The sequence below is a fragment of the Gossypium raimondii genome, chromosome 8, assembly GCF_025698545.1.
Source record: "Gossypium raimondii isolate GPD5lz chromosome 8, ASM2569854v1, whole genome shotgun sequence".
NCBI lineage: Eukaryota > Viridiplantae > Streptophyta > Magnoliopsida > Malvales > Malvaceae > Gossypium > Gossypium raimondii.
In genome coordinates this window covers 17,927,799-17,953,466 of record NC_068572.1, presented here as the reverse complement: position 1 = coordinate 17,953,466, position 25,668 = coordinate 17,927,799, and positions in this window count along the sequence as shown.

Below are 25,668 nucleotides of genomic sequence, written 5' to 3'. Positions count from 1 at the left end.
GCATTTGAGTTTAGCTAGTGCTGGTGGTTTGTTAGCTGAACTTCAAGTGAGGTCGACTTTGTCACAGTAGATTAAGAAGAAACAGTAGTTAGATAGAGAGTTGTTAAAGACGATTCGACAGGTTGAGCAAGGTGTTAAGGGAGATTTTGATGTTGACAATGAAGGTATATTGAACTTTTGAGGTAGATTATATCTGCCACATAATGTGGATTTGAGGCAACTGATTTATTGGTAGCCCTCACATTATGCATACCGGTAGTGGTAAAATGTATCATGATCTTCAAGAGATTTATTGGTGGCCTGGTTTGAAGCATGATGTTATAGATTTTGTGACTTTATGTTTGGTTTGTCAGAAGGTAAAGTCAGAGCATCAATTTCCTTCAGGTTTGTTACAACTGATTGCGATTCCTGAATGGAAGTGGAAAAGGATCACTGTAGACTTTGTTTCGGGTTTGCCTTTGACTCCGAAAAAGAAGGATTCAGTGTGGGTGATTAGATCGATTCTCGAAGAAGGCACATTTCTTTGCCGTGTGTACTAACTATTCTTTACAGAAGTTGGCAGAGTTGTATATTTTTGAAATTATTCGTCTTTATGGAGTTCCGATTTCTATTATTTCAGATAGGTATTGGTGTTTTACTTCGAGGTTTTGAAAGAGTTTGCCAGAGGTTTTAGGGTCGAAGCTTAGTTTTAGCACGGCTTATCACCCCTAAACATATTGTTAGTTCGAGAGGGTAATTCAAGTTTTAAAGGATATGTTGCGAAGTTGTGTGATCGAGTTCAATGGTAGTTGAGAGTGATATTTGCCCTTAGTAGAGTTTGCCTACAATAACAGTTTTCAAACGAGTATTCGTATGGCACCGTTGGAAGCGTTGTATGGTAGGAAGTATAGAACTCTTTTATGTTGGATAGAATTGGATGAGAAGCAAGTTGTTCGGCCGAATTTAGTTCGTGAGACTGAGGAGAAAATGAAGTTGATTTGTGATAGATTGAGAGCAGCATCTGATAGGCAGAAATCTTATGCTGATTTGAAACATTGAGATATCAAGTTTCAAGTTGGTGATAAGGTGTTCTTCAAGGTTTCACATTGGAAGAAGACATTGGAAGAAGGTTTTAAGGTTTGCAAGGAAGGGTAAATTGAGTCCAAGGTACATTGGATCCTATGAAGTTGTTGAGAGGATTGGTTCGGTAGCTTATTTACTCAAGTTGCCACAATAACTTGAGTGAATTTATGATGTTTCTATGTTGCGGAAGTATCATTCAGATTCGTTGCATATTGTGCTAGTAGAGGAGATTAAAGTTAGAACTGATCTAACCTATGAGGAAGAGCCAATTGAAATTCTAGCTCGTGAAGAGAAGGTTTTGCGAAATAAAAGGGTTTTGTTGGTTAAGTTTTTGTAACGCAACCACAAGACAAAAGAGGCAACTTGGGAAGTTGAAGATGCAATGAGGCAGCAATATCTTTATTTGTTTAACTTAGGTAAATTTCGTGGATGAAATTCTTTTTATAAGGGGAGAGTTGTAACACCCAAAATTGGGCCAAGGAGTTTTAGGGGTATTTTAGGGATTCTAGCTCTAGTAAGCTCGGGAATTTCAATAGCATGGTATTCAAAAATGATTTTGTCTATGGCATTTTGAAAATTAAAACAATTTTGAAAATAATGTTCAAAAGATTTTCAATTTTGAAATAAGGATTGATTTGTAAAATGATCTAAATTAAGAGTTTTTAAAAGGCAGTCAAACAAAATTTTAATTTTCACCCTACTTTCTTCCCCCACCTATAGTTTTCACGATAGTTTTCTCCCTTTTCTTTCATTTTTTGTCCCTTGCTCTCCCAAGCTCTTCCAATTCAAATTTTTATTCCCGAACTCCTTTCCCTTGATTTCTTTCATTTTCCCAACATTAGACCTCCATAGTATTTCAAGAAAAACACTTAAAACACCATAGATTTCTTTATTGTTGAGTTTTTGGGTTTTTCTAATTTTTGATCAAATACTTGGTTTATCATCAACTAAGGAAACAATTCGATTTCTAATTAGTTTTAAATGTTAACTAGTCTTTAAAACTGAGTTTTTAGCCATTAAATCGCATGTTTCAAATAAAAGCTGAAAATTGGGTCATTAATGGTGGATTTTAGATTTTTGAAAAAAAAAAGGTTTTAGAGTGTTTTTCCATTAGTTTTGACATGATCAAAATATATGTAAACTTACTTTAAAGTTTCGATAAAGATTTCAATGGATTTAATGAATTTTCAAGGAAATTGCCATAACTTGTCAAAAACATTTAATACCATGAATTGGGTAGTTTTGCATAGTTTAAATGTTGAAAATCTGTCGTAGGTGAATAATTAGATGAATTAAATTCATTTTAGGTAAAAAGATTAAGTATAGACCGAGAAATTTGAAATTTGAGTTTGCTATGTCGAAGGTTTCGATTGCATGAGAACCTAGCTTAGCCTTGTATTTTGATTGCTTAAGGCGAGTCCTTAGCTATTTATTAATTGTATTGTTGTGTAATTTATTGTGTTGAAGCTTCAGATTCATTAGGACCTTCTACGAGTTAAGGAAAGGCTAGTTTGGGCTTTCGACACTTCGACAAAAGTGTAATTGGTGAATGTTTAGAATTGCTGCGTGTAGACACGATTCATTAGGTTCATTGGGAATTTAGTCGTAGGCTAAACCCCTACTCCAAATTCCGAGTGTAAGTTTTCTCATACCAATGTTTAGATTGTGAAATATGTGCTTATGTGTTGTGAAAATGAGAAGTAAAATGTGATGCCATGACATGTGTTATATGTTTGTTATGATTATTGTAAAGGTGGAAAAGTGGACTTGTTATGCATGTCAATTGATAGAAATTATGTTGTGCTTACAATGTAAATATACGGTGAAAAAATGCTGAAAATAGTAAGTAATTATGTGTGTTAATTACAGATATTTTGGCCTTGTGAACTTTGAGACCATTGGATATAGTTGGCATGCCATAGGATTGTAAGTACTAACCTATATGTGTTGTCTTTTTAGGGTGTTAAGGCCTGGGACAGGTGTGGTGATAAAGCCCACTTTAATGTTTCATAGCTCAAGTGCCAAATTATCAATAAATGTGGTTATGTATAATGTGATAAATGTCTAAATGTGTATGTGAACTCTATGTAAACGAACTAATGAATAAGTAGTGTGACACTAGAATTGGAAATATTGTAATTGCGCTATATAAGTTGTTTCATTAATGCATGATGATATGTTTGTGTGGTAGTTATTTTGATCATTCACTGTGCTTGTAAAGCTCACCTACTTCTTTTTAAACCATTGCAGATTAGTTGTGTTCTAGTGTGAGCAGTGTGTTTACAAAGGAGTGATCCAAGCAAAACCTTAGCATTATTTCGTAGGTGTTATTCATTCGTTTATGTTTGGGGAAATAAAGGCAATATGGTAGACTTTTTGCTAGTTTTTTCCATGTTTCTTAGTCTGTTTTCAAGAATTTATTGCTCTAGAAATTTTGAATATTGATTTTGAATATTGAACTATTAATACGAATGTTTTGATGTTCTTTTGGTGATGTGATGGTTGCATGTTGTATTGGTATAAGTTTGAATGTTCTAAATGCTTAAATGTGTTGTATTTTTGTGGTCTGGAACAGATGTATCGATAATCAAGTTTTAAAAATGATACATATGTGATATTTCAATGTGCAGGAAGTCAGTATGGTAATTTGGTATCGATACCTTATCTCGAGTATCGATACTCAGGGTAAAAAATCGATACTTTAATAAAGGTACCAGTAAATTCTGGAATTTGATATTTAGGCAAGAAACAAAATATTTTTTTGGTATCGATTTTCCAATCGGTATCGATACCATTTAAAAGAAATATCGATACATTTGTTTCAATATCGATACCTACGTGACTTGTTTTGGGATTTTGCTAAATGGTCCCTATGCATGTTTAGTTATTATTGTAAGACTATTTGATGTATGTTTAACATGTATTAATGAATATTAGAGTAAATTTGACTTAAAACTCATGCATATGCTAATATAAAAGGGTGTTGCTTAATAATGAGACAATCTATAATGTGTGTGATGTGTGATGGTGGTGTGATATCTTGATATTTGGGTTAGGCGACTGAGTCGGGTATAGGGTGTTATAGGCTTTTTGCATACACACAGTCTATAACACAATCTGTCACATGACCTTGTGGCATACATAGGTGCAGGGCATGGTTGTGTAGTATGTTTAATTTAGGTGTAAGATAACTCACACGGCCACAATCTGTTACACGGCCTAGCGACAAGCTGTGTGACCTTGGATTACACAGGATTAGTCTTTAGCATGGGTTTGGGACACAACTATGCGATGGCACCACGCGGTCGCAGCCCTATCACACGGTCGTGTGACCCCTTTTCACTATTTTACTTTTTTTTTTGTAAATGTTTCAAAATAGTCTTGAGTTGGTTTTGAGCTGTTTTAGGGGACCTCGTAAGCTTTTTTTTACTCAATTTTTTATTTTAATGTATGATTAATAAATACTTAACATGAATTTATTGTTTTATTGATTCCTAATGAATTAATTGTATAGGAATGATTCAGTTTAATGTTGTAGCATCATGCAGCTCGACTCAAGCGACTGGACCGTGTGTAGGGTGTTACAAACATATATATAACTGAAATATTAAATCTATAAAATCTAAAAAATGAATCAATCTAAAAATAATAGAAAATCAATTCATTCTCAATGATTAGGCATAATGAGGCTCTGATGCCACTTGTTAGAATCTTCAAACAAGATTTGATATAAAACTTGTTAAAGTATGCCCAAAGACCAATGATGAGATGATTGTAATCACATACTCGTTTTACCTTGTTTGTTAATATAAGGCATTGCAACTGTTATTTCAGTTTCTTTTTATGTGCGTATAAATAAACTGGTTAATAATAAAGTCCTGAGAACAATATGATTATTCATAAAAGGTCCTTAGTCAAGTATTCTTGTGAGCTTTGACAATGATAATACATTGAGACTAATGTGTAGTTGATTGATGACAAAATGTTGTCATTGACATAGAGATGTCAAAATCGATACATAAGTATGTGTTAGAGAACAACATGCTGGGCCTACTCACTATGAGTATATTTCTTGGATTATTATGTAATAGTCACAACATTACTCATATTGGTAATTATGTATATGACCCTCAGACTTGAGATCATCATTGTCCCAATATCGTGAGTTTTATATTTTGGCATAGACAAACGTCTACCATAACAAGTCATACTATAAATACTGATGTTGGGTATGCCACAATCTATGTAGTGGGAGATGATTGATCAAGATAGGATTTGTCCCTCCTACATAATAGGAGCAATATCTTAGGCTTTTTGATGATGTGAGACTAGAAATGATGGTCATGCTTGAATAAGTTGATATAAGATATCACACTTATTTGTTTATTGTAGTCTACTTAGAATATCAAGAAATATGAGATTGGACTATGCAAATGTAACTATTCCATGACTTGTGTTTTGTAACACCCCAAACCTAGCCTAGGAGTTACGGCCAAATCTGGCGTGTCACATTGAAGTGTTTTTCGAAAACCATGTTTTCATTGAAAACTCTTCTTGAAATTTCAAACTTTTTACCATTTAAAACTTGTACAAAACCTCAGTTTACGTTTGTTTATTTTCAATCAAGGTTTATTTAAGAAAAGTTGTTACCTTCAAAACCTTATAGTTGCGGAGGCTTAATTTTAAATAAATGATTTACGAAAACATGATATTTAAAAATTGAGTTGCGAAAAATGTAGTGTTAGAAAACAATTATTGTTTTGGAAAACCGTGTTCTACTTCTAGCAGATATAAATCACAATCACATAGAATCCCTAATTTAAAAACAAAAAAATTTAAAGGCCTTATTACAACCCGAATCTAAATCAAATTGCTTAAGTAAATGAGCAAAGTAGAATAAAATATGTGCAGCTGTGTGGCCCTCTTCGAGTCCCTCGCAGCTCCGAACCGTCTAACGCTGGGGATTACCTAAAAGGTTAAAAACGGGGTGAGTTTACAAAAACTCAGTGTGTAATCCCCTTATTAAAGAAACAACCAGTATACAGAAACAGAATCAATCTAGGCTTGAGCCTTTTAATAGTAACAGTATAGTGTGGGCCTTAGCCCAATACAAAAATAGTGTGGGCCTAAGCCCGATACAGTATCAGTATGGTGCAAGTATGTAAACTCATCTCAATCCAGCCAACACACCACCCGTACCAACCCAACACACCATGTGGGGAAAGAGTCTACCCACCTAACCCTCACACCAATATCGCAGCATAGCTGCCAGTAGTAATAATGCAGCAGAGCTGCCAATAGTCAGAATGGCTAAGAGCCGTAAACAAGATAGCTATAAGCTATAAACAGAATGGCTACAAGCCATAAGTACAGTAATGTGATTAGCAAAAAGCCATCAGTAGCAGTGATATGATCGGCACACAGCCATCAGCAACAGTAACATGATCGGCATAAAGCCATCAGTAGGAGTGATATGACTGGCACACAGCCATCAGTAACAGTGAAATGATCGGTACACAGCCATCGATAACGATAATATGATCAGCACAAAGCCATCAGTAATGGTACTATGATTGGCACAAAGCCATCAGTAACGGTACTATGATCGACACAAAGCCATCAGTGGCATTGCAGCAAAACTGCCAGCAACAGTATCGCAGCAAAGCTGCCAGTAATAGTATATGTGGCAAAGCCACCAGTAACAGTGATTGTGCAGAGCCACCAATACAGTACTTCCTCCATAACAGTATTCCAACCCCATGCAGTATGTCACGTATGCAGAATGCCATCCTCATAATCAATCATTCAAATCACAGAAAAATCAATCATACCAAACACAGACAAATCAGTCATTTAACCACAGACAAAATAATCATTTGACCTCGAGGGGCAAAAATAGTCATTTACCCACCAGGGCATTACTGTCATTTTACCCTATAAGGGTATTACCATCATTTTACCGTACAGGGGCATTACGATCATTTTACCCTACAGGGGTATTACGGTCATTTTATCCTACAGGGGCATTACGGTCATTTTACCCTACAGGGGCATTACGGACATTTTACCCTACAGGGGTATTACGGTTACTTTATCCTACAAGGGCATTACGATCATTTTACCCTACAGGGGTATTACGATCATTTTACCTTATAGGGGTATTTCGGTATTATGCCTTACAGGGGTATTTCGGTTATTTTACCCTATGGGGGCATTTCAATCGTTTTACCTATCGAGGGTATTTCGGTCCAGATATTGACCATTCAAAAGGTCCGCAGTCACCTCAAGCGACTTAGGTAACCTAATTGGTAACAACAGTGTAAATGGGCCCAAGGCCCATTACTCGGCCCAAGTAGGCCCATACACTCGCGTGGCCGTTCAGCCTAGATTTCACCAAGACTATGAGATCTATATAGCCCAATCCAGTATTTGTCATAAATAGTGGGTTTCATCCGTGTAAAACCCACAGCCCATTGAGCCCACACGGCCCAACGTGGCCCATTACGGCCTAAGCCCATAAAAATGCTCATGGAGGCCTCCATAGTTTATCGCCCTTGATTCAAAGGTTTGGCTTTCCACACGAGCGATCGTACGTTCATGTGGTCTCAAATGCCGTATTTTATCTTTTCGGCTTTTGTCATTTTACAGTTACAGTGGGGAGTTTACACACCTGATGCGATTTGTGGATTCCCTTCGATTCGGACACTATTATTCCATAAATCAATGATCATCGCACCATTGATTCCCAAGCAATGTGCCAATCCACATCGAGCACCACCAGTTAGGAATGGAAGCAATGTAGGTTGGAAAAAGCGACGAATACCTTGGAAGCCTCGTCGATCTCCCCCCATTCAGAACAAGGAATGGAACACATGAGATGATATATAGCTCTCAAAAACAACAACCTCCCCAAATCCCAATATTCTCTCCTCAAATCTCTCCAAATATCCCTTCTCAATTCTCTCTATGACCAGTTCAAACTCCATTCAAAATCCTCCTTAGCTATGTTTCAGTCCAACTCCACCACCTACCCAGCTCAAGCAGTAAAATAAATACTTCATTGCACACCCCAAGACTTGAACCTCAGACCTTCTAGTTACACAACACGCCACCTTGTCACTTGACCACAAGCTCTTTTTGTGATATAAGACAAACACTATTACTTATAAGGCCTATATGCTAGTGTCCAGATTCATTTAACAGCAAAACTAAAAATTCTGCAAAAGCCAAGACTTGAACCCAGGCTTCTCAAACACTCCCATACACACCCAAATCACTTAGCCATTAAAGCAAACAAGCACTTTGTGTCACTTCCTTGCACAACTAAATATTTATGTACAGTCTCCTAACTATTCCCTTGTTCAAAACCTATTTCTTCTAGGCCCAAAATTCGAGGCATTACATGTTTAATCTAGATATTAAAGATAAAAGGATATGATACATGAAAATTTGTCATAGAAAGGTTATATTGAATCACAACTTCTTGTAACTTGGGTAGCAATGATGCATTGTTAGTTGTCACTTATTACTTGTAATATTAGAAATGTTCTAGTATTACTACTAACGTTATAAGAGTCTACAGGATCGCACCCTATAGTTGAAGCGAGTAGAATCCAAATACATTTGGTATTGTATTTAGCTATCACATGAATTAAATTAATTATTGAGTTAATTTAATTTGATGGTTAAATATTCAACACATTATTCGTACAAACTTATTGTACAGAAATTGAAAACATAGCTAAAATTAATATGAATTTGATTGATATAAAATATTAATTGTATATAGTTTACTGAAATTCTTAATACAAATAGTTATAATAATAATTTCGGTGAAAATATAAAAGGACATGGAAAATGATATTCTTTTGGAAAGAATATTCAAGAGTTTGTTGTTGTTCGTTCTTTGACTAGGTGGATGACGTAGAGGCCGAGACATTATTGTTGCGGCTTGGAATCGACATCTTTAGAAGGGATCCTATCAACAATTTTATTTGTCGCTTTTCAGTTTCAAAAGGTATATTTTTCAACCTTTGTTTCAACACCAATTTGTTCCTCGTACATGGATCCATGACTGATGATCGCCAAAATATTTTTTCCACTACGCCACGAGGCATACCGGCAATCCAACAAAACTTTACAGACCAGAGTCTTGTATGTGAAATCATCAAGAGAAAAACTAGATGCAAAAGGGTACTTGACTCTAGTGATATCTTGAATCTTCGAGTCTTGCAGTTTTGATCTTCCAAATTAACACACAAGTAATTTAGAGAAGGTGGCTCTCTCTTTTATTTAATTTGAAGATGTCGGAAGAGTTACGTTTATTAAATTTAGGGACCATAACCTTAGTATATAACTTTTGCACATTAACTTTAATTTCTAATCAACTCATCATCAGTTAGAAATTAGTTATGAGAGTATCTACACATATTTACTCATACTTTATTTATTAACAAGCTCAATAAACTTTAACTAAATTTTATCACTTTTAATTTGGACTAATATTTTATGATAGTAAATAATAACATGTGATTTTTCTCATTATATATGTAATGTTCATATTTTTCCAACAAAAGTATGTTATTACAATCGTCATATGATCGGTCTTTGGGCATACTCCAACATAATCAACTCAAGTTTATTTAAATGTTAAAATTCATTCTAAATGTACATAAATCCTATCATATAACCTATGTAAGGAAAATACTAAAATGACACTAAATTTTAATAATTTCATTTTAAAACAAACCAAAACATAAGTGTAAAAGGCCCTAAAAGGTATTACCAAGCACTCATCACCCCACTTGAATTGGATAAAAAAACCAATTAATTAATTAAAACCTCAAACTTATATTTAATTATATAGATTAGGTTTATTTATTAACACAATTTACAAAATTCAATTTTAATTTCATTAAAGTTATAATAACTTTATCCTATTCGAACTTATGTGCTAGCTTATTTAATTATCAAGTGTTTCTATTTTGAGTAAAATTTACTATGATACCCACTTAATTTAATTTTCACATTGGACTCAATTATTTAATTTATATGAGCAATTAAATAATAGTCCAAAAAAATTAAATTAACCTTAGGTCATCTTTTACTATTCTAAGAAAATGCAATTACTACAATTTATAATTCATGTAATCTATTTATCCAAATAATTTATCCATTAGTTTATAGTTTTACATGCAAATCGTATAATGTTGTAATGAGGTAGTGGATCTACTGATTGAATGTATATAACATGGGCTAAAATGACGTGTAATTAATTTTCATCTCTTTGCCTATTAATTACATAGTTATTTAGTCATAGAGTCCAACCAATAAAAGTATCATGATTGAGTTCCTAATTATATACTACTATGATAGCTACATGTGTATATAAGCTTTAGCTAAATGACCTTGTTATATGTGTGCTACTCATATAGGATATCCATGACCCCTTAAGATTAAATCCATTCACCTAGTCTAGTCTTTCCTATCTCAAGGTTCTCATTGTATCTACTATGATGAAAATGATCACCACTTCTACTAGAAATGATTAAATCATTTGTCCTAGACAAATGACCATTGTCAAGTTCCATTTTCATAAACCATATAATACCACTGAGAAAATACCATTAACTCTTTATTCGAGCTATGCTTTCAATATCTACAAGTAAAGTTATGTCATACATAAATCATATACTAAATGTACTAACCTTTAACTTACTACTTTAAGATGAATAGGATATCAATAAATCAAATTATATGAGTCATATATACGTAGAAATTCACTTTCTTAAGATTAAGTAAGTCATGTTATGAATGTCATAGAAGAAATAATCCATGAACAAATTATTTCATCTTGGGTTTAATCCAATGTAATATTGATCTAGGAAATCACATCTATGTCTCTATCTTAAAAGTTAATCTTTCTCTAATAACCATGAAAAGCTATCTCCGTAATCGGACTTATAGATTCCATAGTTGTCTTCACATGGATCACTTTCCAATAATGACCATATAAATTACAAACCATTTAAATTACCTTCTAAAGTAGGTTGTCTCCTACAATATAAAATATTTCTTAATATATAACTTAATAATTATAAATCTTAGGTAATCAATAAGCGAATTTTATTTACCCATTTTAATTTCAAGCAAAACCATTAAACACATCTATACTATTAGTACAAATATCCGGTGAAGAAAATCTCGAACACATGAACGAAACTTGAACAGAAAAAAAAAGAAATAGGAAAAGGCTCCAAGACGTGTTTCAAGTCACTATCTTTAAGGTTATATTCCCCTCCACCTATCTTCAGTGTGCAAATGAGTTCCAAGCAAATTAACCTCGAGGATACAATGAAGCCAATGACTATTTGCGTTTTGCACTGACGAGAATAGTCCACTACTCACTGAGTAATGTATAACAAGAAACTCAATTTCTACAAAGGATTTTTGCAGTAATACTTTATAGAATAATCTAATAATATTAGAAAATGAAGGAAGGAAAGAAAAAATATTAGAATTTGTTGGTGTAATTTCCAAATGAAATCTCATTCCTATTTATAGGAATTTTATGTCTCTTCATAGAGACATCTTTCAATAGGTGTCTTTCTAAATAATAATATCTTTAAAATAAACACATAATTATTCATTTAATATTATAACTATTTAAATAATATTATTTAAATAGTTATAATTATTTTCAAAAATCAAATAATATAAATTTTGATTAATTACACCCATTCATTTATAGTTATTGGAACACTATAAATATTTGAAAATGTTCCAACAATCTCCCCCCATTTTCAAAATATTTTGGATTTTGATATTCTTGTAAATCAATTTGCATAAATGAAGGTATCTTACGATTGAACCTTCACATAGTGAAAACATGTTAAAGTTAATTGAAATTGCATGGTAAACTAAGCTTTGAACCAACTATTCCATTTGATTAACCGAACACATCTCACACAATGGTTTCAACATCGGTAATGCATAGTATCTAGGGACACTATTATGCTCATGTGTCTATGTCCTCTTTTCATGACTGCTGTCAGAGCCAAGCCCTTGAGCTCCTAGAAGTGGCCACACTTCCACTCACATAGGTAGATCCCAGCAAGAGTGTTCCAGTAATTATAACACTCTAACATATTTATGTTATGGGTCCATTAAGATTACATTACTTATCCTTCCCTTATCATTATGGGTACCTAGAATTTTAATCTTATGATGGATTTATTTATAGTGCTAACAGTCACATACAAATGATGTACTTTGTCTCATTAAACTCAAGACTTGACGTTATACCAAGCGTTGAGTTGAGTTTCCATCATGGGTGACTCCAATTGATGAGCTTGAGTCTCATCCCTTTTGAGGTCCTTTTTACTGCATCTCTAGCAAGACTTTTTGTTAAAGGATCCGCCAAAATTTTACTTTACCTCACATAATTAATAGTGATCACTTCATCAGAGATTAATTGTCGGACATAACTATGTCTTAATCCAATGAGTCTAGACTTTCCATTATATACTTGGCTATATGCCTTTGGTAGAGTAGCCTCATTATCACAACGGATAGAAAATAGGTGAAATTGGCTTAGGCCATAAAGGTACATCATACAGCAAATTTCTTAATCATTCTGCTTCTTTAGATACAGTGGCTAATGCAATAAATTCTGCTGCCATGGTGGAATCAGTAATAAATGTTTATTTCTTGGAACCCCAAGAAATGGCTCCTCGACCAAGAATGAAGATCCATCCACTAGTAGATGCATGATCTTCCAAACTTGTAATCCAACTAGCATCCAAATACCCTTTTAAAACTGGAGGATATCCATTATAACACAACCCATAGTTAATAGTTTTCTTTAAGTACCTAAGTACTCTATTCAAAGTTTTCCAATGCAAACTACTTGGATTACTTGTGTACCTACTCAATTTCCCAATAGCATATGCAATATCTGGTCTTGTACAAGTCATTATGTACATAAAGCAATCAATTAGACTTGCACATTTCAATTGATCAATTTTCCTACCAGCATTAGATACTAATTTTATTTGAAGATCCATCGGTGTAGATGCTGGTATACAGTTGAAAAGATCAAAATTTTTAAGCACATTTTTAATGTAATGTGATTGTGATAAAGTTATAGTCCTTTCATCTCGGGTTATTTTAATCTCTAGAATAACATCTACTACACCCTTATCATTCATAGCAAAGTTGTTTGACAAGAATTTCTTTGTTTTTTCTATTTGTTCCAAATTCGTGCCAAAAATGAGCATGTCATCTACATATAAGCTAATTATGACAACTTTTCCATTTTAAAATTTGCTATATGTACACTTATTGGATTCATTTATTTTATAGCCATTAGCTAAAACAACCTTGTCAAACATTTGGTGCCATTGTTTTAGTGCTTATTTAAGCCCATATAAATATTTAACAAGCTTACATACCTTATGCTCTTGTCCTAGAACAACAAATCCTTCCAGTTGTTCTATGTACACTTCCTCTTCCAATTCACCATTTAAAAATGTAGTTTTAACATCCATTTGGTGAATAACCAAATTATATATAGAGGTAAGTGATATTAAGAGTCTAACTGTAGCCATTCTTACTACTGGAGCATAGGTATCAAAGTAATCAATACCTTGTTTTTGTGTAAAACCTTTGGCTACCAACCTTGCTTTCAGTTTATCAATGGTTCCATTGACCTTCATTTTCTTTTTGAAGATCCATTTACAACCTATTGGTTTGGAACCTGGTGGAAGATCAACTAAGATCCAAGTTTGATTTCCCATTATTGAATCTATCTCATCATTTATTGCTTCTTTCCAAAAAGTAGAGTCCTGAGATTTCATTGCCTCTTCAAATGTAATAGGATCAGATTCTGTATTATAAGAATAAGGTACTTATTGAATATACTTTCACATTTTCCTTCTACAAGAAACATAATGAAATTTGGTTCAAAATCTTGGACATTTTTAATCCTCTTACTTCTTCTTAATTCTTGACAAGATTCATCATTATTATCAATTTGTTCCAATGGAATCTCATTCTCATTTGAAGAACGAATCAATTGTTGTGGCTGTAATTGTCTTGATATAGAATTAAATCTATTTTATCAAAAATAGCATCTCTTGATTTAATAATAGTATTAATTGAAATTGAATCATTTGGTTCAATTACCATGAACCAATATGCCTTGCTATTATGTGCATATCCTATAAATATGCATTCAATTCCTCTTTCACCTAACTTTTTACGTTTAGGTGTTGGAACTTTGACAATAGCTCTAAACCCCAAATCTTCAAATAATTAAGGTTTGGTTTCTTTTTCTTCCATTATTCATAGGGGGGTTATTTTAGTTTCCTTATTAGGAACTCTATTCAATATATGGTAAGCTGTTAGAACAACTTCTCCCTAGAAACCTTGTGCAATACGTAAATATGATAACATTGAATTTACCATTTCAATTAAGACTCTATTTTTCCTTTTAGCTACACCATTTTGTTGTGGTGTGTAAGGGGCTGAAACTTGATGGACAATTCCAGTAAATTCAAAATAACTTATTCAATAGACTTCCAGACACTAAATTCTTCCTAACTTCTGGTTCATAATATACATCATTTAAGGTTAAAACCTTTCCAGAAGTGAATTGTAGTTCAACGGACCCTTTGCCTTTGATTGTTACGGTGGAAGAATTTCCCATGTACAAGACATTGTCATTTTCACATTGTGTGAACTTTGTCAACATACTTTTGTCTTTCCACACATGTTTGGTTGCTCCAATATCAATCCACCATGTATGTTGATCTTGTGCCATATTAATTTCAGATATCATTGCAATGAATTTTTCGTTATTATCAACCTTAGAAGATGATTTCTTCTTTAAAAATCGACATTCATTCTTGAAATGTCCCGACTTACCACAATGATAGCATGAGCCCTTTTGTTTCTTTTTGAACTTAGGTGCTCTATCAGTCTGTTTGAATTTTCTCTTGAATGGTTTAGTAGTCTGTACTTCCTCCGTAACCTGCACTTTGGCATTTTCAGAATTTAGGTTATGATCTTGCTTTCGATATTCTTCTTCAATACGAAGATGATTTGCCAAAGCCTCAAGAGATATTACATTTTCCTTATGTTTTATAATTCTTTTAAAGTCTTTCCAAGATGGAGGAAGTTTGTCTATTATGGAGGATACAACAATCATTTCATCCATTTTCCTATCATATTGCTTAAATTGATTCAGTATCTTTTCAATATCACGGAATTACTCCATAACAGAACGACCATCAACCATTTGATAATTATTGAAACGACTGACAAGAAATTTCTTACTTGTAACATCTTCGGTCATGTATCTTGTCTCCAATTTGCCCCATAATTCTTTAATTGTGACATCGTTTTGGTAGGTGTCGAACAAACCATCAGATAAACCATTCAATATGTAGCCTATGCACATGTAATCAGCATTATCCCATTTTTGTGTTTCTCCGGTTGCAGGAACAGATTCGTTATCATTCTCTTCAAGTCTTGGAGTATCCAAAACATAAGCAATCATCAAAGTTGTTAATAAGAAGTGCATCTTTTTCTACCATCGTCAAAAAATTCCACCATCAAATCGATCAAGTTTGAAAAAGTTGGAAGCCAACTCCCTTAGTGTTCCACTTTCATGTGTTGTGGTAGTCATCATGAAATATAACCTTAAAATTGTCAGTACAAATCTCCGGTGAAGAAAATCTCGAACACACGAACGAAACTTGAACAGAAAAAGAAGAAATAGGAAAAGGCTCCAAAGCATGTATCAAGTCACTATCTTTAAGGTTATATTCGCCCTCACCTGTATTCAATGTGCAAATGAGTTCCAAGCAAATTAACCTCGAGGATACAATAAAGCCAATGACTATTTGCATTTTGCATTGACGATAATAGTCCACTACACACTGAGTAATGTATAACAAGAAACTCAATTTCTACAAAGGATTTTTGCAGTAATACTTTATAGAATAATCTAATAATATTAGAAAATGAAGGAAAGAAAGAAAGAATATTAGAATTTGTTGGTGTAATTTCCAAACGAAATCTCATTCCTATTTATAGGAATTTTTATGTCTCTTCATAGAGACATCTTTCAATAGGTGTCTTTTGAATAATAATGTCTTTAAAATAAAAACATAATTATTCATTTAATATTATACTATTTAAATAATATTATTTAAATAGTTATAACTCTTTTGAAAAAATCAAATAATATAACTTTTGATTAATTACACCCATTCATTTATAGTTATTGGAACACTATAAATATTTAAAATGTTCCATCTTATACTAATATATTTTATTCATTCGGACATTCAAAATATTATAATAATTTATGGCTAATTTACTACATCTAGTGCAACATAATGAGTTTATTGTTATTTTCAGAAAATGCTTTCATTGAGAAAACAAGACAGCTACCATTGTAATAGGCCGTTTTTGCCCGGGCCCAACAAAAAAAACCAAAAAATAAATAAATTAACATTCCCAGTCCACTTACAATAGGCCCAAATAGCCCAAACCCAAAATAATAAAACCCTAGGCGGTCAGATAAGCCCAAAAACTTAAACAATGTCAGAAAACCCTAGCCTCCCTAACCCTCTTCAGCCGCCAGCCGCTAGCCTCCTCATGCACCCCACCACTGTCGCTTGTAATGGTCTATAAAACCAACAATAGGCATTTTGTATTTTCTTCTTCTTCTACAAATATACAATAAAAAATCAAAAAAAGAAACAGAATTGAAGTTAAAAGGTGCTTACTCTTTATTCTTTTCTGGTTTTTTCCTTTTCTATTTATTCTTTTTATTATTTATTTTTTAAATATATTTCAAAGAAAGAAACATAGAGTAAAAAGGAAAAAAAAAACTTACCTGTTGTTCATTTTACGCCTTCGGGAGTCGAAAGGTCCCTTTGATTTATATCAAATTTTGGTAGGTTTTTAGGCATTTCAACCTCAAATCGGGGTTCTACACGAGAAAGGAACAAAAAAGGTGGTTTTTTTTATTTTTTGGCCACCATGCACGACCGTGACCAACGGTCGCCACGGTGGCTGACAGCCGGAGCCATGGCCAGAAATGAGAGTTGAGAGAGAGGGGAGAGAGTATTTCTAAAACTTTTAAAAAAAACGAGGAAAAGATTTTTTTTGGAAGTTTTTTAACTTATGTAGGGTGCTAAAACAGCGCCGTTTTGGAGGGGTTTAGAAAGCCCCAAAACGACATCGTTTTGAGGCTGAACCGAACCGACCCAACCCGCAAGGCTAAGATTCGCGTGTTTTCTACCGCATGGGTTATTTACGCACTCGGTCCCTCTGCTTTTGCGACGCATTGCAATTTGGTCCTTCCTTGTTTTTCTTCCTTAAATCTTGCTGCATAATTTTATGATTGCTTCACTTTGGTCCATATTGAAATGTTGCGCATAAGGACTGGGAATATTTTCCCAGTCAGTCCCTCACTATTTGTGCGCGTCACATTTTGGTGCAATTTTTTCTAGTTCTTTATTTCGATTTAGGCTCTTAATTCTATTTTAATTCTGATTTAGTCTCATGTTCAATTAATATCAACCCTTTATAATTATATTTTTGTTCATATATTCATTTTTTTCTTTTTTTTACTCTTTTCATATTTTAAACTTCATATTAGATTTTTTTTCACATTGTGCTAATGTTGCTAGTATTATTTTTATTTTTAATTTTATCATTATTATTATTATTCCTTGATTTGTTATGTTAATATTAAAGTAGTAATTGTATAATTATTGTCACCATCATTATGAATTGTTTTTATGGCCATGTTCATATTATTGTCATTAACTAACATGTCATTTTATTTTTAGTATATCATTATTCTATTTTCATACACTAGCATTTTATTTTATTTCATTATAATCATATCTTGAATCGGGCTTAGACACATTTATTCATTGTTGTACTCAAACAAAATAAATACGCCTCGTTCAAAGTATTGTACTCGCTATTATTCAAAAAAAAGGAAAATTTTCAAAATAAGGCAATGTTCCGTAATTGGAAATTTGAAAAGGTCGTTCCCTAACTTACGGGGTTTCGAGTTTCTCGATAAATCTAAATAGCCGAATGTTTTTCTAGCATGAAATTTTAAATAAAATATTCTCGAGAATAAAAAAATCATGTTCTAACTTACGAAATATGATTTCTTTTTACAACCGGGATAATTGAATTCCTATCAAAATAAATAACTTTTCCGGTGTTTATTCTCGTTTCGAGAATTTAAGACATTGTGTCCTAACTTACGGGACATAATTCTTTTTCCCAATTAACGTGAAATAGGCCATTCTCTAAAAAATTTTCAATTTTCAATTTTCAATATTTTCACAAAGGATCGTTTTTTTAATCTTTTCAAGATTTTCAATTTTCGACACTAAGACCATAATTAATCAACTAGGTACCAATTTTGGGCACATCGAGGGTGTTAATCCTTCCGCGTATGTAACCGAATCTCGAATTCTTTTTCTCGAATTTCGTAGACCAAAATAATTGTTTTAGTAAATCAAAATATCTTATTAAAACAATTAAATTATGAGGTGATCTGATCCCACCTCATAAAAAAGGATTAGTGGCGGCTCCATTTTTGTTTTTAAATAAAAGTCGATCTTTTTACAAAAAAATGGTTTCGACAACTTGGCAACTCTGCTGGGGAACTAAAAATAAGAGAGTCAAGCCACGCGTTGATCATTTTTTGTCTTTTTGTCGAAAATTGAAAATTTTGTTTAAATTTACGATCATTTTGTTACAGTTCATCCGTTTTGTTACGATCTTCATCATTTTGGTTTATAATCGCTTTACTAGTTTGAATTTTTGATATGTTTCTGCACATTGCATTACATGACCGCTCGAGTATGAGTGAGGAACTATTCCTTCGTGAGGTCTTCACCTCCGTACAGGATAGTGGATCGCTTTCGGGATACATCCGTACCTATGTCTTCGTGAGATTTTCATCTCCATGCAACCATAGGGAAATGTATCTCCCTGAACTGAACTCGGTCTATATGAGCCTATAATGGGTGAGGATCGAGAAATCTGCCAGTTCAGGTACCCTTACTTTAGAATCGAACCGCATATAGTGGGCCCCAAAAGCCTACCCTAGGTAGAACCACACCGAACCCCTAGTGGTCACCCAAATAGGTGCCTTGTTTATTATTCCTTGCTTACTTTAGCTTTGTATAATGTATTGACCTATTTTGTTTTGCTTTGACTGTGATTGCATTGCATTTTCATCATAGAAAAAAGGTGTTGATTCACGTTCAGTTGCTAAATAGAGAGTTTGTCATGAAAAATGGATTTTGTGATAAAATGAATGACAATACGGTCGTTCGAATACAGTCCGAGAAAAGGTAGCGAGGGAAGGGTGATAGTCCGATGAATGAGTACACAACTTTGCTTCTTTGCTTGAGGATTCAAGCTAACAAAGATTATTCGAGAGCAGAAAATGTTCCAACTTTCTTAAAGAAGCTAACGAGCATCGCAAGGATGAGCAAACAATGGGTTGTAGCTTGGATCAAGCAAAAAGGAGGTAGATAACGCACCCCTTTGGAGAGTTCGCGAGATTCAATCTTAACAAACGGGTATAAGGAAAGGGATTGATGTCTTCACTTTGAGTATTAGGGTAAGGTCGTATATGTAAATATTTTTTTATGCAAAGAGATTTGTTTTCTAGTAAAGTTGTTCTAATAGAATTGAATTTGAATCAATGTCTCTTTTTACATTCATTCCATCCATCTGCATTACATTTCATTGCATGCATTAAATTTCACAAAAGGACCCTAATTAATTGAAATTGTTACAGTTACCCTGGAAACTAACGAAAATCCACCAACTAAATCTCACTACAGTACCCGCCGCAAAACCAAAGAAATGGATCAAAGATTAGAAAGATTAGAACAAGTACAGAAGGATATACAAGATCAGTTGCAAGTGCCGCTGCAAGAGCAATTAGCCAAATTTCAACAAGACATGAGGGATCAGATGCTAGAATCCCAAAGAAATATGATGAGCCAATTAATATAGTTACTGGCTGGAAGACTTGAAAAAGGGAAAAGTCCAGTGGTCAACTCTGGGGATGATAATGAAAACGCTGCCTATCCCCCAGGTTTTACCTTGATAAGTGTCCAAGCCCAACCAGACGCTCGTCCACACAGGCCACTCATTGTTATCAGACCCCAACAATATCAGACCGGTACCTCAGCACCAATAAACTACCCAACAGGCTTAGGTTCCAATCCGAGGAACAATCCAACCAACCTTGTAGTTTCTAATCTAGACGAAATGTCAGAAATAGAAAAAGCAAAGGTGGAATTACCAAAACAACTCAAAGATCAATACTGGTGGTTGGAGGAAAAACTCAGTGCAATGGAAAATTTTGATTACCATTGCTGTGTTGACGCCAAGGATCTGAGTTTGGTCCCAGATCTAGTACTCTCACCGAAATTCAAGAGTCCAGAATTTGAAAAGTATAATGGGACTAGTTGTTCTGAAGCTCATATCATGATGTTCTACCGAAGAATGAAAGGATACATTAATAATGATCAATTATTAATTTACTACTTCTAAGATGTCTGATTGGGTCGGCTGCCAAATGGTACAACTAGCTAAGCCGTGTCGAAATCCACTCATTGAAGGACTTGGCACAGGCTTTCATGAAGCAATACAGCCATGTAACAGACATGACATCTAACAGAACTACACTGCAGAACATGGAAAAGAAGCAAAATGAGAGCTTCAAGCAATATGCCCAAAGATGGAGAGAGGTGGTGACACAAGGCCAACCACCTCTTCTGGAGAAAGAAACCATGATGCTTTTCATAAACACTTTGAAAGCCCCATTCATTAACCACATGTTGGGAAGTGCTACCATGAGCTTCTCAGATATGATAATGTCTGGCAAGATGATTGAAAACACAATAAGAAGTGGGAAGATAGAAGCGAGGGAAAGTGTCAAAAGATCAACCCCAAAGAACAAGGAAAATGAAGTGAATAACCTGAGCATGTATAATAAAGGGCATTCCAAATCAGTCACTATAAGCCAGACGAAAGTCGTAACCACTAGCTATCAAGTCCCTTCAAGGCAAGAATCCAACTCAAAGCCAAACACAGAAAGACTCCAGTTCACACCAATCCCAATGACATATAGAGAGTTGTATCAGAATCTATTTGATGCGCATGTGGTATCTCCGTTCTACTCAGAACCGTGCAACCTCCGTTCCTGAAATGGTATGATGAAAATGCCCAATGCTAATATCACGCAAGAATAACAAGAAACTAAATTGAAAACTGCACTACATTTAAAAAGTTAGTTGTTAGGTTTATCAAGATGGGCATCGTGAAGTTTACAATCCATCAGGACCTAATGTGGCAGGAAATCCATTACTCAATCATCTAGACCCAATGGTAAACACGATAATTGAGAATGGAGGAAATATAACCAAAACCAATGTTGCAGAAGTAAAAACCCCACTGAAATGAGTTTTGAAACAAATGATAGACATAGGGTTAATCATTCAGAATTCGGAGGAGATACCAAAAGAGATGAGGAGCTACTGTGAGTTCCACACTAAAGAAGGCCATGAAATCCAATAGTGTGCTATATTCAAAGATTTGGTGTAGGGCCTAATGGATAATAAAGAGTTGGAATTCCTTGAAGAAGTCAAAGGCTCGGAAGGAGTGTTGAGGAATTTAAGTGTTAACTTCGTATCCAAAAAGGGAGCCGGGGAAGAGAATTTATCAGGCATTTGCCCTTACACACCTGGGAGTGTTTTGAACAATGGGACTGTGGAAGAGATCCCTGAATTTTTTAGACCTAATTCGGAGTAATGTCTAAAACATGCTTATTGCTCTAAGCTTAGGAGCAATAAGAATCCTTTTGTGAGATGGGCTTATGTCTAACATCTTTATTTCAATAAAATTTATCTTTCAGATATTATTTTATTGTTTCCATTTCATTCAAAATCATACTATACAGATAAATATTCTTCAATTCTTTTGTTCTTTGAATCTTCCTTCGCCCATATACCAGGTCTCCAGATATCAATGATATGAGCGACACTGTTATTGACTCAAAACCTCTTTTCGAGCAAGATATGTGTCTAGAGGAACCACAGGACTTTAAAGATGATTGAGACTGTAACTTATCTCCTGATTTGTTAAAGATGGTAGAACAAGATGAGAAATAGATCCTATCTTACTACGAATCAATGGAATACGTGGCCTTTCTTTATGTAAGGCATGGAAGTCATTGGGCCGACCTTGCCAAAAGCTTCTGGCGGTCATCGATTCATCTTTGTGGTCATCGATTACTTCACTAAGTGGGTGGAAGCTGCTTCATATGCCAATGTCACAAAGTCAAAAGTCAGTAAATTCTTGAAAGAAAAAGAAATCATATGTCGGTATGGAATGCCAAAAAGTATCATATTTGACAAATGCACTAAATTTGAACTACGACACAATATCAGAAGTTTGCAATTTATTCAAGATTAACATCATATCGCCCCAAAATGAACAATGTAGTGGAGGCAAAAAAAAGCCTTTACTAGGGCAACGCTTTTCTCATTAGTTCATGGATGGAGGCGGTTTTGCCCATTGAAGTCAAGATTCCTTCTCTTCGAGTTTTATCAGAGTTGAAGTTGGATGAAGTAAAAGGGATCCAATCCCGATATGATCAGTTGAACTTGATCGAAGAAAAGAGGCTAATGGCTATCCTCATGGTCAAATGTACCAAAAACAAATTATGCAAGCTCACCAAAAAGGTTCACCTTATAGAATTCCAAGAGGGGAACCTGGTATCGAAGAAGATCCTTCCCCTACAAAAAGACTTCAGAAGAAAGTGAATGCCAAACTGGGAAGGACCTTATGTGGAAGCCCTTATCTAAAAGGCGTTGATTTTAACCGGGAGGTATAACAAGGACCTGCCTAATCCCATGGGTTCAGATGCTCTAGCACTGCTTCCTAAGAGCAGCGTGTCTACCGATTTCACCATAGCAGCTTGCTCGAAATCATAATAACCCATTTTTTAGTCAATCGTCGAGATTGAAGGTGAAGGGGTCAATTCAATGTAAAATGTCAAATTTGTTAGGAAGCATTTAATTTTTATTGATAAATAACAACTCGTTGAAATAGCAATTTGAAGGTTCAAAAGGAATCTTTAGTATTCGTTGTATAATTTTATTTATTTAATTATCCTTTCTATTTAATTAGGTCGTCAATAGAGATTTTTTAGTTTGTGTTTTCTGCGCCTTGAGACCAAAAGGTTTTGAGTTGAAAACCCAGGAATGGGAAATTCAATTTTTTTATCAAAGGTGGGGCATGTGGTAGTCTTGTCCTCTCTAAATTAACAAGAAGGAGGGATGCTACATCTTGGGGCATCAACAAAGTCTTCTAGGACTTCTAAACACGTATTAAGTTTAAAGGGTCCCCGAGAAGTTTTGTGTAAAGAAGCTCATGCTACGATATCTGGGGCACCTATTTTCATCTTATTCATTTCGTATCTTAGCAAAATTTACTATCTTGATTAATTTATTCATTTTGAGCTTTGCTCTCAATAAAATTTCATCTTTTCCATTGTGATAATATTTTTCAAGCATTTTTCATTGAAATAACGATTAATGGACTGATAATATTTAAACAAAAGAAGTTCTGCATATTACTCTGAAAGCTTCTAAATAATACTAGGACCTGAAACAGGACTATTATTTAGAACTAACCAGACTAAGGGTTGGAAAAATTTGAGAAAGAATAGTCTAAATTATGGCTATTTCTTCGGGTTTTCTGTCAAAAATACTAGTTGAACAAGAAGGCAGGGTAATATGTCAGTGATAGAACCTTGATGAACAACGAGCAATATTAACCTAAGCATTAAAAGAGGATCATTCTTGGAAAATGACAATCTGCATGCATGCAAATATCATTCATACACACCTAGTTAGGAGCATTTGATTCATTCCGATCATGACATCCTAATCACTAGGCATAAATAGGTCTATAAAATGGATTCTACAGGTCATGTTCCCTAGAGAACAGATCAGCGAAACCACAGATCCTATATCCTTGAAGTTGCAATAGGATAGATTGAAGTCATTATGGCGAATCTTATCTCTAGCGAAACAGACTGAAGACGGCGAATCTTATTTCCCTAGCATTACAGTGGAACAGATTAAAGCTACAAATTATGGCGAATCTTATCTTTCTGAAGTTGCAGTGGAGCAGATTGAAGCCACCAACCTTATCTACCTGAAGTTGCAGCGGAGTAGACTGAAGACAGCGAATCTTATTTCCCTGCCGTTGTAGTGGAACAGATTAAAGCTACAAATTATGGCTAATCTTATCTTCTTGAAGTTGCAATGGAGCAGATTGAAGCCACTAGCCTTATCTCCTTGAAGTTGTCGCGAAGCAGACTGAAGACAGTGAATCTTATTTCCCTAGCGTTGTAGCAGAACATATTAAAGCTACAAATTATTACAGATCTTATCTTTCTGAAGTTTCAGTGGAGCAGATTGAAGCCACCAGTGTTATCTCCCTGAAGTTGCAGCGGAGCAGACTGAAGACAGTGAATCTTATTTCCCTGGCATTACAGTGGAACTGATTAATGCAACAAATTATGATAGATCTTATCTTCCTAAAGTTGCAATGGAACTGATTAAAGTAACAAATTATGACAGATCTTATCTTTCTGAAGTTGCAGTGGAGCAGATTGAAGCCACCAGCCTTATCTCCCTAATGTTGTAGCAGAGTAGACTGAAGACAGAGAATCTTATTTCCCTAGCATTGCAGTGGAACAGATTAAAGCTACAAATTATGGCGGATCTTATCTTTCTGAAGTCGCAGTGGAGCAGATTGAAGCCACCAATCCTATCTCCCTGATGTTTTAGTGGAGCAGATTAAAACGACAAATCCTATACCTTTGAAGTTACAGTAGGTCGGATCAAATTTGCCAAAGCCAAATCTTGTCTCCCTGAAGTTGTAGTGGAGCAGATTGAAGTCACAAGTCTTACCTCCCTGAAGTTACAGTGGAGTGGATCGAAGCACTAATTCCTATACCCCTGAAGATGTAGTGGGATAGAATAAGGCTACTTGAAGAAAAGAAGCACCAAAAAGTCGAGATTCGGCACGACCAGGCAAAATTGGCCCTTTTAAAGTCTTTGCTCCATTCTTGTTACATGAAAATGAGCAAAGAAGGGCATCTGTAATAGGCCATTTTTGCCTGGGCCCAACAAAAAAAAAAACAAACCAAATAAATAAATAAATAGTCCCAGTCCATTTACAACAGGCCCAAACAGCCCAAACCCAAAATAAAAAAAACCCTAGGTGGCCCGATAAGCCCAAAAACTTAAACAATGTCAGAAAACCGTAGCCTCCCTAACCGTCTTCAGCCGCTAGCCTCCTCACACGCGCCACCACCGCCGCACGCCATCACACACTCGTCTGACACCTACAAAAATTGAATGTAACAACAGGAAAGGCACGCCAAGTAGTAAAAACAACAGAGAAAAAGACAAAAAAAATAGAAAACAAACAGTTTGTAATGGTCTATAAAAACAACAATAGGCA